This window comes from Pogona vitticeps, chromosome 12, assembly GCF_051106095.1.
Source record: "Pogona vitticeps strain Pit_001003342236 chromosome 12, PviZW2.1, whole genome shotgun sequence".
Classification (NCBI taxonomy): Eukaryota; Metazoa; Chordata; class Lepidosauria; order Squamata; family Agamidae; genus Pogona; species Pogona vitticeps.
Genome location: NC_135794.1, coordinates 5,037,322 through 5,051,487, shown reverse-complemented (window position 1 = coordinate 5,051,487; position 14,166 = coordinate 5,037,322). Strand labels below are relative to the sequence as shown.

The window sequence follows — 14,166 nt, the reverse complement described above, 5'->3', positions numbered from 1 at the left end:
TTGATGGCTAAGGAATTGAGTCTGTGGTTTTTCAGACTTTATAGTATCCGTTGGACTGAATTGTTTGCCCCCAGAAGAAACATACTTTTTGAAAAGAGTAAGGCTCCAGTATTCTTTCAAGATGCTCTTCTGCAGCAGACTGAGAATTGAGGGAGAGCCATTAGGGAGTGTCTGGTCATGCACAGTAGCACTAAGGGAAGGGGAAAAAAACATCAAGGCTGTTTTCTGTGCAAGTGTGATCCCGAACACAATTCTCCAATTCCTTTCACTGATATACACTGAAAGTACAACTCTGTATGTTTTCAAAATATTTAATGACCACATTTACATCACTCTATGTCAGGATCAGAGCAACTTACATTCAGATACTGGGCTATAGAGCCATTTATTTCACTATCAGATAAGATCCCATTCCATACTATTTGTAGGGACCGCATTTATGATCCATATACAGAGTCTATATCAGAAACATATCAGGTCCCTTTGTTCTACTTTCTGGGAACCCCAGTAATGCATTTTCTGCCCCTGGAAATTTCTGAACTGAAATGTTTTTCTGAATATCTAGACCTGACCAATTTATATTTAGCATGTTTGGCACACTTGCTGACACATCAGGAAAGTATACGTTATTAATTTTACCATTGGCACAAAAGCTTTTAAAATAACTGAACAATGAACTTGCCACAAAATACTCAAACTGCCATTTTTCTATAAATATAACAATGATCCCAAGTTTAAAAAAAACTTGAATAGCTATCCTTAAATATCAGCTCCTACAAACCACTCTTAATTTCTTAAATGAGGAGCATACAGGTCCAGTTTCATCTTAGAATAGCTCATATACAAGCTATACTTCAAAGACTTTTAGGCCCTCTTCTCACAATATCTGTACCAATTTCCTATGCAGCCAAGGGAGCAGGCTACACTTTAAAAAAGTAGTTTATAAATCCTGTAGATCAAGAGAATTAATTTTAATAATACTTTTAATCCTGGTCTACATATTCCTGTTGAATGCTGTGGGTTAGAACTAGAAACCTCCAGGGCTACTGGTCAGAAAAGGAAATTTCAGCCCATTCAAACTAGTATACAGAGATGGATGTCATGAATCCCCCTGATCTTGGACAGTCCTGTATCACTGCCTATGGCCAATGCAACATCACCACACGACATAATACAAAGGAATAAATATTATGCTGCCTCTCACTTACTTCATACAGTATTCTTGGGTTTCATAATACAGAACAAAACAACATGAATCACATAAAAGTGATGATGGTTTTGTAGCAGCTAAGATATTGCACACTAACTATAAAACTATATAATACCTTAAAATGATTTTCGTGTGGAATAGCCAAGACCAGGGTTTGAATGCCATTTTGAAGGACACACTTTTGGATTTCCATTTTTTCTTCAGATTTTGCATATTTCTCACTGTTAAAATTAAAGCAAAGTAAAATTCAGATAAGAAATTTTAAAGTTGATTTTAAATCTATAAATGATTTTTCACATTTTGTCTCGAACTTCCTTCAAATGTGACATTTTTAAAAGAACAGAAAACATGGATAACAGCATGAACAGCCCAAAATTCATTAAGGAAAAGTAGTAGGGATTAGATCTGCAGTGGACATTTCCATACACGTACTTGATTAGTTTCCTTTAAATATAAAATAAAATATGTGATAAGAGTATACACGCACACTGTACATCTTTAGACATCTGCATTTTTAAAAAACATTCTGTGATCCTCTGCAAACCGGATCCTTAAGACTCAAGATAACTGTGAACATATAAGGGGATTAAGTTAAGCTATTTATACCATTCTGCAACAGAAGCATTGGGCATAGTTCAAGCAGCCTCTGGGCCAACTGCCAAGCAGGCATGGTAAAAGTAGTCTCAAATGCCAAAAGCTCTTGAAAAATTAAGAAGTAAACTAAGTTTAACATATTTCTAGCTTGCCAAAGTTGTTAAGACGAGGAGAGTTCCCTTGCTTGGACAATAAGCGTGATATTTGACCTAAAGGTGTGATGCTTATCTTTTGGCATTTCAGCGTTACCACTATCATGGAGCAAAGAGGACAGTCAAGGAAATACTCTGTGTTCTTGGTTTCCACAGGTCTTGTCCCTTCACTGAGTCAATCCCTCTGTTTGGTCTTTGCTATTTTCTTGTCGCTTTCAACTTTTTCCAGTGTTGTAATCACTTCCAGGGAGTCTTGTCTTATTGTGACGCGCCCAAAGTATGATAGCCTCAATTTTGTCGTTTTTGCTTCTAGGAAAGTTCAATCGTGAGTCAATCGAGTACTCATCTTTCTGGCTGCCCACAGTATCTGTAAAACTACCTTTCAGAATCACATTTCAAATAAATCAGATGAGTTTGCTGTCGTTTTATACTTTGGTTTTTCTTCAAATCATATAAATCTTCCATCCTTTTTCTTTTCAGCATTCTTCACCCTCCAGTTTTCATATCTGTACTTTATAATCAGGAATACCATACTATGGAGGAAATTCTCCATAAACTCCAGATTCAAATCTGCATAGCCTAGTTGCAACTTACTTTATGTAGTTAACTCAGAAACCCCCCACTTATTCAATGGGCTTACACTAGTGCAACCTTGTACACCAAGGAACGGATTTCAGCCTATATATATTTGCTTTGGTCTCTAGTGAGACAATTAGTTCCTTGTCTTGTTTTGGCAGAGAGACTACAGCTTCCCCATCTACATCTTTCAATTATGTAGATGGTGGATTGGCTTTGGGATGTAGCCTTTGTGTATAATAATCTGTTTCATTGCCTGATTATATTTGGCATAAACAGGTTGTTGGCTTCACAGAATTCTATGACTGGTTCTTCAGCTTCATTGCCGACAGACTAAGGTGTGCATTCAGGATCAGAGCCCATGCAGACTAAACTAGAAGAATGAAAGTATTTGCTTATGATGAAATGTAGTAGTCACAGACATAAAGTAAATTGGTATGGTAGAAAATTCATGAACCTTTTCCAAATGTTCCCATTTTAGAACTGGGTTTGGTGCAGAAAAATCCATGGGCAGATGTATGGACCAGGTTCTTTGTTTAAGACAAGTTCCTAACATTACCTATGGAGGACTTCAAACTGAGGACAACTATCTTCTCCAACCAACAAGTACAGCAATACAATTAATCTGGCTGAAATTAGTTTATTTCATATGTAAACTAAATTTCATCTCAACTTCTCTGACATAGGCTTTGTTCTGTTTCTATGTGCCTCTCTTACCCAACCAGAAATGAATCCATATTTTGATCTAAGGGATGGAGAGAGAGAGAGAGAGAGAGAGAGAGAGAGAGAGAGAGAGAGAGAGAGAGAGAGAGAGAGAGAGAGTGTTGATGATTCACAGTTCTTTCTAATCCACATCACTAGAGGTGAAATCAGATCTACCAACTGTGAGTGGATCCTGACATTCTCATTTTGGAGCTTGTGTAAAAAAGAGAACCTGGCCCGTACATCTGGCCATGAATTTTGAACTTTTTATGTTTTCTCTACTTCACCCCCAGCTCTGCAATGCCAAATATGATGATGACTCATACAGCATTAAAAGCTAGGTTCTCTCTGTGAGATTTCAGTGGTACAAAAAAAAGTATCATCTACTCTTGCCTTTGGGGGGGAAAAAAGCTTGATTAGCCTTGCATATCCTTCTGCATCCTTTTACATCTTGGATTCATAATATACTTTGGTTTGTTGAGGTGTATGGAAAGAACTCTTAAGAACAAAATATGAGGCACTTGCTTTTCATAAGAGAAAGAAATCCAAAAGCAAGTATAGGCAATATTTTTATTAGGACACTAAAATATAAAAAACAAGATACCTTTTGAATCTTACAGGGCAAGGAGCTTCTGTGTGAACAGCATAGAATAAGGGTCAGAGCATGTTGTATATTTATTCTCCAGGCAGGGCACAAAAGCAGGTAAGATCAGTACACCTTTAAGTACACAAGCAAATATTCTCAAAGCTACAGAACGAGGACATGTGATTTGGGGGCACAGAATAAATCCATTTCAAGGCCATTTAACTATGCTTGCTTTCTGAGCTATGACAGAGAAAATGTATGACAACTGCAGAAGAAATTCTAATCTTCTTGAGTGCCAATTATCCCAGCCCAGTGAACACATGACTTTTTCTGCACTCGTACAAACATTATATATAATTAGCAGCAAAACATAAGATGTACAGGAAGTAAATAAGGAGAATAATTGCCTATTCATGAAATTGTCTATAACGGACAGACAATAGCATAGTGGTGGAGCAGAACAACAAAAAGACAGTTCACTTAATAGAAAATGGTGTGTGTGTGTTTCGAGAAAATAACTTTTTGGCTCATACTCCCTCACATGCGTCCTTTTAAAGCTATAGATTTTACAACGAATCACTTTCTGACAAAGATACATACAACAAACAATTTATTTGAATATAAAGCATTTTATAATCTGTTCCTGCCATAATTTATGACATCTTCATTTTCAGTCTAACTGCTATATTTTAAATAACTGGTCTCGTAGAGAGAGAGCACAAAAATCTACAGAACAGAACTGCAGTTCTCTGAAGCTTTCAAACATTTCAATTATTCGGGGTTCTGTGGAAAGCAGATTATACTACAAATCTGTCCCTACTATTTTCAAAGACACAGAAATTATATTCCCCTGAGAGTTTTAAAACTAATCCCATCTGGGAGTACAGAAACCTTACGAAGCTTGTGCTAGCTAATAGTTTTCCCCTTTCAGTTGCCTAGTTTCTTATATAAGTGTTATTTCATGAACTAAAATAGACAAGACTAAATCTTTAATCTTAAATGGCACTATATTACTTTCCAGATCTCAAGCTGATTTAAAAGAAACAACAAACATTTGCATTATTTGAGGGGAACTCAACCTCCTGTGGAGAGACATCCTGGATGTAATGCAGTGGATAATACTGGTCTAGGATTTGGGAGACCTGGGCTCTTATTCTGACTTGCCATGAAGTATATAGAGTGCCCTTAGGCTAGTCACACTCTCTCAGCTTGACCCACTTCAGGCTGAGAGGTTGCTGTAGAAGACGAAGTGGAGACAAAAAGCCCATGTGCCACCTTGTGCTCACATGAGGGAAGGCAGGATATAAATGTAATAAATAAATAAATAAACAGAACCAAAAATTCTGGATATCTCAAATGTGTAACATATTATAAACAAATATTACAGAGAAGATAGAATTTTCTAAGTTCTAAGAACATGAGACATCCTAGGAAGTATTTCGGAATACCTATTAGGAGAAGATAAAATTAAACCTAAACTTTGATCTGCATTACGTTTAATGGCCCATATAGATTTTTCCAGATGGCTAGACCATATAAAAAAAATCCACAGATTCCCTCAACTTGTAATGCTAGCCCTTTAGTAATCCATCTGGCCAGTCCACACATTATGACGAACTGATACTTTTCTGGAATAGATGGATTCACAATAAGGTGATTTAAAATCAACATTCTTATATTGTAACTTGCACACTTCCTGATATGCAGCTGTTATGATAGTTTCCATAACATTGGTCAGCAGCCAAATAAAAGACAATTACGCTATCTAGAAGCATAATTCAAAACTTTGAACACAGAGACTGTGGCCTTAAAGGGGGCAATTTGACTGACTTCTGTATGGCTCTTTGCATATGTGAAGGAACACGCAAAAATACTTTTACAAACTTTCCAGAAACAGAGACATGTAAAAAATAACATGTCTCTGTTTAAGATAAACATTTCATTTGGAAAGCAGTCATTTGTATTTAATTGTCAACATACTGTACAGTACAGGTAGTTAAAGGCATAAAATGCAAATGATCAGACTATCCTGAAGGTAGCCTATGAATGAATCTGCTCACATGCAAAATAGTATTTCTTTGATTTTAGTGCCCATCACTGGATATTTAGATGTCATTGGCCAAAATCCTCTTTCTTGTTTCTGCATGTGCAATGGTTCACTACACGCATGATTGCCTTTTCATATCAATGGCACAATTGGGTATTCACCTGTGTATTCTTCTGCATGCATAGCTCTCCTTTTTAATGAAGTGATATTTGGCTTTCCTAATGGCAAGTTGCAAATTGCTTGAGCAAAGGCAGAGTGCTCCATCCACAAAGCAGTCATACTATACAACTGCAGGAGTCCGGCCATTATGAAAAGTTGCCTTTGTAATATAAATAAATAAATAAGGACTTAAAACTATATAAACAATAAGCTATTTATTTATTTAAAACAATATATAATAAAATTGTACCTACCGTGTTTTAGAGGTAATTAAAAGAAAGCCATATGGATAATTTTTTTTAATAGAACAGCAGCCAAAGTTTTAAAAAAAAGCATAATTAAGCCAACAGAATTGCAAAGACTGGCATATGCAGTAATAGTATTATAAACTGTGATTTATGTCTGTATCTTTCTCTTCTGGATTATTTTTACATTTTATAGTTTATAATAAACTATTTACAAACAGTTCACAAAGATGTAAAGCATAGTTATACAACCTACAGTGCCTCAAAGAAATTAACTTACAAATAATGCTGTTGTATTCTGAACTTCAAAACACTATTTACAGTAAACTTTACTCAGGACTGTTTTCCACCACTATACTGAGAATGCTACTTTTGAAACAAAGCCATTTCTCTGACAATAATCTAAGCTCCAATGTCATAAAAAGGACCATAATGGTTCTATTCAAATTCTGCATGGCCAGGACTCTCCAGATAGACAGACTAACTGTGCATTTGCCCAATTTTGGCAAGTATACAGTTGCCCAATTTCTCTATAACTTATAAACCACACACTCATGCAACCAATTTCAATCTCATTTTTTAAAAAAATTAATTTTGTTATGCAGGCTATATACATCAACATCCAAAAATAGGTATTAAATGTGACATCTTCCTGTTAAAAAATGTTTTCAATCTCCACTTAAATCATACTGAATTCCTTTTCTGCTGTGTGTAACAGTACAGTTACTTCTAACCATTCTTTGTTTACATTTACAATATATTATTTTATTAAGAATGTAGTGTTGCCAGATTATATATTTAGAGAAACTATTGGAATTATTAAATAATACAGTTAAATTACCACCACCACCATCTTAGAACTGCAGAGCTGAGAAGAACCCTATGGATCATTAAATACAGCCTCGTCAAGGAGGCACAGTGGGGAATCAAACTCTCAACCTCTGGCTCCGGAGCCAGATACCAAAACTATCTATTTACCAGGGACTGTCTAAACATAATTTACCACCCACCTTCCAATTTACCATCTGGATAATTCCTCAGAGCTCTTGAAAGAATATACTTTTATTTCTTATAATCTCTACCTTGATAACTTTACTAATCCCAAGCACAGAGCACCATTCAATGTAATCAATCATAAAACTGTCAATGATTTTAGTATACCTCAAATGCACCAATTTTTAAGTCTGTGGGACAAACCCTCCAGATTCCACGTGGTAGTCCATTAGAATATCAACTATTGAGTTTACTAGATTAGCACGGGATTTTCAGAATTCATGGATGACAGCCCACAGAAATACAGTATGCTGGAATTTTCTTGTAGATCCTACTTGTATGTTGCCCATTAGGCACAAAAATTCTCTACAGCTGCTGTTCCCTACATGGTAGACTGAGATTCATCTCTCCATCCTCAGCAAGTGGAACAGCTTGGATTAAAGAACTTGCCAAAATAACCATTTAATGTATAACCCTGCCAAGGTGTTAAGATTCTCAGGACTGGTGTTTATCTGTTTCACCACCCTCACAGACATGCTCACTGAGGGCAAGAGTGAGGGCCTTCTCTGTAACAGCTTCCAAACTATGGAACTCTCTTTGGAGGAGGCTAGTCTGTCCTCCCCTCCAGCTGTCCGTCTACTGGCAGAAGAAACATTTTTTATTCAAATACACTTTTGGCTGCTGGTCAGGATCTTTCAATGCCAGGTGTTATTTTGCTGCTGTTGTATTAAACTAGTTTTAAATAGTTGAAACAGATTTTTATCTGTATTAATGATTTGTTTCACCTGACAATGTACTTAACACTGTTTCCATATTGTATCCATGGAGCACAAATAATTGTATATCATGTTTTTAAAAAGTAACTACCATTATGAAATGTTTCTTCTGATGCTTGTTACTTCCACTTTTATGATGTATATTATTTCTTAACTATATACATAACCCAAATGCTATAATACTGCGACTTTAAGAATTGTGGGCTATTGCTTATCTATAAATATTTATTTCTAATCATTTCAGTAATCCAATGAATCATTCATCCACAACCCAGGCATTTGATTCTGTTTGCCTCCACTCTCCTAACAGCAGCTTCACTTTCTTATCTTTTAATGGACTTTTTCCTTCATTCCTTTGTACTTGCAATTTAATCTAAATGAAAAGGCAAATAGGAGGCAGTAAGTAACATGTCAATGACACTTTGGCAAAATTATACTACTCTATTCAAATATTCTTTACTGTTAAAGATAGTATTTCATTACTTAGCTTGTGCATTCTCCCTGCAGTGCTCCACTGATTTTTATTGCCCTATCTGATATGCATAATAGGCACTTATATGTGATTTAACTTAAATGCAGACAAGGTTAGATATCTGATATGCTGCCTACTGCAGAAATCTAGTGAAAGGAACGATGGAGCTGAAATGTGTTTACTCAGTTTTGAACTGAATGCTTCATTCTTCCATTTTAAAATAACTTTACCAGTGTCACTCATCGTATTTTATTTGTAAAATATTGGTAGTATTTTATCATGGTTTTGCATTTTTGTGCTGGCCAAACCATCTTAGTAAGGTATGTTATATTACAGTTATTTAGCAACAGGCATACCTATTTTGATGCACAATCACCAAATGTACAAGATACTCTGACCTTAGATATTCCGCAGCTTACCAACAACACATTCCAATACAGTGTCTTCCTCATCTACCTCTCTAATGACACATCTCTTTTCATCTCCATTTTTGGCAACAGCATTGTGTATTTTCATCAGTGACAGCCAACAAACAGCGAAGTCTGTCTTATAAAATACAAAGAAAATGTAGTCTATGACAATGCAAATAGATAATGTTTACAAATACATACATCTTGCATTACATTGTCAAATGCAATTTGAAATATGGTGTTTGACTATGTCAATATCAACACTATCTAGAAAGGCAACTGGCTTAGGCATCCTTGATGAAAGCAGCACAAATAACAGAAATACTGTAATCAATTTAATTCTTTAAATACATAAGATGGTGGAGATAACCACACTGATGAGAGAAACACCACAAACTTACCAGAAATAAAGATCCTTTAAGAGCGGAGAATATATGTCTAATGATTTAGAATTTTCATCTTAAATCGGAAAAGCTCTTGCAGAACGTTTTACATGGCAACCGTTACCAACAGCATGTAAGGGTAAGAACAGGTGTTTTAAATGCTGCAGAACAACATTCCACACAGCGGTGCACCTTATTAACTCATAGTATAAAAAAGCTTAGAAGAGATTTAAGACATACAGTCACAATATCCACAAAATCACAATAACTATCATAACCACACTGAGCTCTTAAAATAATGATATAATATTTAGACATCTATAAATGAGGATATTGAAAGCTTTAACCCCTTAGTGCAGGGAAGGAAATTTCTGGATATTTTAAAACCAGGGAAGATTGATATGGGAAACATGGGTCTTTCACACAGCAACGGCCCACATTGTATAGGGCTTTACAGGTCATAACCAGTGCTCTGAATGTGCCTGAAAACAGGTTAGCAGCCAGTAAAGCTATTATAAAAACGATACACCTTTTTAAAGAGCCCTAGCCAAGACCCTAGCTGTATGATTCTGGACTATCTGAAGTTTTTTAACCTCAACTGTTATGACTGCCAATAGCACTGGTAATCTCCTCATTTATAACATTTATCTTTGGAGCTGGTGGACAGCAGAGTGGGTGAATATGAACATTTTTTTAATAACAGAAATTCAATTTTAAAAATTATTTGAAACTGTTTTGATTTTTATTGTTAAAATGCTTTTTTAAAAAATCTAATGTGGGGATATTTTTACTTAAATGTGTTATATCTCAGATATCTCATGATGAAATAGAATTATCAATTTCTATATTATGAGGTTTTGTACTTGTACCTTTTTGAAAATGTCTTGCAAATATGATTCAACAGTTCTTAGATGTGGGCCTCAATTTTGTGGAGTTCAAGGAGAGCTCTATGTAGATTATCTAAATTAATCTTTCTATTTATATATTTGTATAATAATATAAATATATGCTGCCTTTCTATCTATAGGGGATCCAAGGTAGCTCATAACAATTAAAAAAAATACAATAGTCACAGGTTTAAAATACTCTACAAAAACTATGTTAAGAACAATTAAACATTTGTGAACACACATTAAAAGCAATTTTAAAATCTCTAAATTTATTTATCCAAATATCTAGTCTACATTAGAGGACACTGGCTAGACAGTTCAGGGGTTTAGATATCTGGCTGCAGAGGCAGAGGTTGGGAGTTTGATTTCTCTTCTGCCTTGGAGGAGAAGACCCAGTTTGTGTAGCCTTGGGAAAGCTGTATAGTCCCAGAATAACCCTAGTAGAAGGGGATGATAAACCACTTCTGATTATTTTGTACCTAGAAAACTCTGAAAAGGGTTCTCCATAACTCATAATTGACTTCGGTGCATATTATTATTATTAGGCTAGAAGACATCATTAAAACATTTTGGTGCTCTCAAACTAGGTTTATATTTCCAGAGATGCATATATATTAATGTCAATGTAGGGAGATGAGAAATGACAGACTACAGTATTTTGCAACTCCAACTGAAATTAGTTCAAAGCTAGAGCTCCCCTTTCTCCATGATGTAACACTGGAAATCTCTGGCCTTACTGAAAAGGATTGCTATTAGTCTGAATTGACAGAGCATTGTTATTATTAAAATCTCTGGCATTACAGTACTTTAATAGTTTCTTTGAGTGATTGGCATTGCTTTTAATAGTTTGACTGATAAGTGGTATTGTTAAAATTAAACTTTATTTCAAAATATCTGGGAAACCCTAAGATATTTAACCAAATTTGGAAAGCCCCCTTATGATTGCTAAATACTGTATCTAAATCTCACTGGGATAAAACTGTGTATATAAGGGCATTTGTGTGAGTAGTTCTTACTCTTCACTTATTGTTCATAAGAACATTGTTTGCTTTGCCAGTGGACTGGGGTCATGAAAGACTGCTGAAGAGGGAGATTTACTTGCATGATTATCATCTTGACTGTATATGGTAACAGGATTCTGACCCACATGACTGATGCTGACCAAAACATTCACCACAGAATGACACAAATAATTCCAATGTCTTTTATGTGATGGTGCATGTTCTCACTAAGTAATTAACATGTTGAATTTGAGATTGTTTACGTTTCACAATTGCCTGATTCAATTGCCAAAATCCGGTTGCTTAATTAACATAGTAAACCACACAAGAGTAGGCCTCCATAAATTCCACTGATTCAATGCGCCTACTCTAACTGTGACTTACTTTACCATAGTAAGTTGTAATTAGAGTAGGCCCATTTGAATCAGTGGAACTTATGAAGGAACTGACTGTCTAAATACTCACTGATTCAATAGGCCTACTCTAGAGCAATTTATTCTGCTAAGCAACAGGATTGTGTTTTGGTAACTAAAAGAAACATTCATTTTCTGCTATAACTACAGAACTAAGCTGAAAGTTCTACTGTCAAACATTTTTTGTTTCTAGGTACTGTACTTATTACCTGTTCTGTATTCGACTTAAAAGGAAGTTAAGATTCACAATTTCATCTATGAATTTACACTTCAATGATTGAAAGTAGTACATATTTTCACAACACAGGCTGTATTTTGTACAGTGAATAATGGGGAACATGTATTAAGAACAAGCCTATTCTTGGTTCATTTTGAATTTGCACCCTCAGCTACTACTACTACTACAACAACAACATCACAACCTTATATTTCTACCTCTGTATACAGTGTATGGTTGTCAAAATACTAATCCATATTAGAATGCAAGAGTGGCCAATAGATATTGGTTAGAATGCTTAAACTGAGGCAACAAATTATTTTTAATTGAATGGGTGCTGCTTCCCAGCACAATTTCTGGCTTCTCTGGATGAGGGAAACAATAACAAAACAAAATAAATAATAAAAACAAAGCAAACAAAAAAAACCCATCCTCAAACCCAACCCTAAGATGACTGAAAGTAGATAGAAGACAGAATGGGATTTCTCCCCCTTATATCAAGAAATGACAACATTTTCTAGCCATGCACAGAAACAGAATTTAAAAATACAAGGGTAAAAATGACATCAGAGGTCTGGCTAACTTGAAATTAAAAAAAAAGAAGAAATTGTAATAAATTTCTTAATCCATTTTATACATTAATTATCTCAAATTCATATGAAATTTTCATAGCTCTACCTAGAGAGCAAATGTTTATATACTGTACTATGTTAGCCTTATTTTATATGGAGCCATCCACACAGATAGCACTTTAAAGAACCTAAGCCCCATGGAACTTTGGTTACAGAGTTGTCAAGAAGAGAATGTGAAAAGAGATGAGTATATGCAGTTATAAACTTCATGTTAGTTGCAAACAGTTACCCTTTTACATATATAGTCTTGAAATTAATATACTTCCAACTAAAGGAACTATTAACAAAAAGCATTATTTACCAAGATCAACAGGAATCTTAGTTCTCCTTTTCCCAAGGATTCTGAACTATGTATAAAGCACAATACTTGAGCAGTTGCTTACATCACACAAACTTCTAAGAAATTATGAAAGAGTAAATGATTGATCACTTCCACTTCTAAAAGAAGAAGAATGTAGAAGTTTAGAAGAGCCATTTCTTTGACAAAGATAATTTTTATGTACAGGTGACTAAAAAGTCCAGAATTCTGTTGAGGGAGCAAACACCTCTTTGCATGGTCTTGTACTGATAGCAAGGTTGTACAGTTGCATGACTGTCACATGAAAGTAGGCCTGCCAGAGGGGAAAACCTGCTGTGTGGTGGTTCTCGTGTGCATGTTCTTTCTTAACAGGATTCTGGCCTGAATCATCTGCAATATTCAAATTATGTCATGCAATCTATGTAATATCTCAGCATTCAGCCCGGAGGCAGGCGGTGCGTCATGACCTCTCCCATTTTGAAGAGACATTTGTCCAGCAGGCCGAGGCAAAGAGGCAGTCCTGAAACCAGCAAAATCAGGTAGCTGGACAGGGGACAGATTATATTTGTCTTCAGTGTGGAAGGGATGGTCACTCTCGAATTGGCCTTCTCAGCTACTCTAGACGTGGTTCCAAGTCCTCTATTCGGAGCATGTTATCATAGTCTCTCGAGACTGAATGATGCCTAATCTAATCTATGTAACACCAAAACCTAATAGTTCGCCCTACTTAGAATGTTACATTACTCAAGTGTGACTTCCACTGACACACAGTGCCAGTCACAAAAACAAAGCTATGCAGCTTTGTTCTGTACATCTTACTCAGAACTAACTTTCATAAAATTAAATATATCTACCTTAAAACAACCGAACATAGAACTGCAGATAAGCTTGTAAATTACCAAGGAAAACACTTGTAGCTTTGTGTTTAATTTAGAAAAAAAAACTTTGAGGAAATGTTGGTCCACTGCAGCAAAATATCTTGTGTAGAAACATGAAACTGAACATCACAGAGAATCTCAGCAATAAACTGTAAGGTGCTTCGCTTTAAAGTTTGCATTTCATGCTTCAGAAGTGTATTTTATGTGTTGTTCTAAGTCAGTTGTAAGTCATCTGAATCATGATAAAAGGAACAATTACTAAGCAATGTAGGAAGTCAACAAATGAAGTTATCTGTACAGTGGTACCTCGCAAGACAATTACCACGCAAAACGTTTTTTTTTGCTAGAATGACTTTTTGCGATCCCTATAGTGATTCACAAAACAGTGTTTCCTATGGGGGATTTCGCTGGACAATGATTTGGTCCGTGCTTCGCGGACCGTTTTTTTGCAAAACGACGGTTTTTACAGCTGATCGGCGGCTCTGCAAAATGGCTTCCCTATGGGGGATTTTCGCTGGACGATGACTATTTT

General features: G+C 35.6%; 1 protein-coding gene across 16 annotated transcripts in view; it reads right to left on the bottom strand.

The window, feature by feature from the left end:
* The window catches only part of PEAK1 (pseudopodium enriched atypical kinase 1), a 60,542-nt gene that overhangs the window by 42,582 nt on the left and 3,794 nt on the right, over positions 1-14,166 (bottom strand). For 9 of the 16 annotated variants that reach the window (XR_013538938.1, XR_012081519.2, XR_012081518.2 and 6 more), the window contains exon 2: positions 1,326-1,431. The exons of 6 other annotated variants lie outside the window; for them this stretch is intronic. The gene's annotated coding sequence lies outside the window, so the exon portion shown is untranslated. Of the gene's footprint in view, positions 1-85; positions 191-1,325; positions 1,432-14,166 lie in introns of all 16 variants that reach the window. One more of the 16 variants, XM_072981691.2, reaches the window with a different exon arrangement.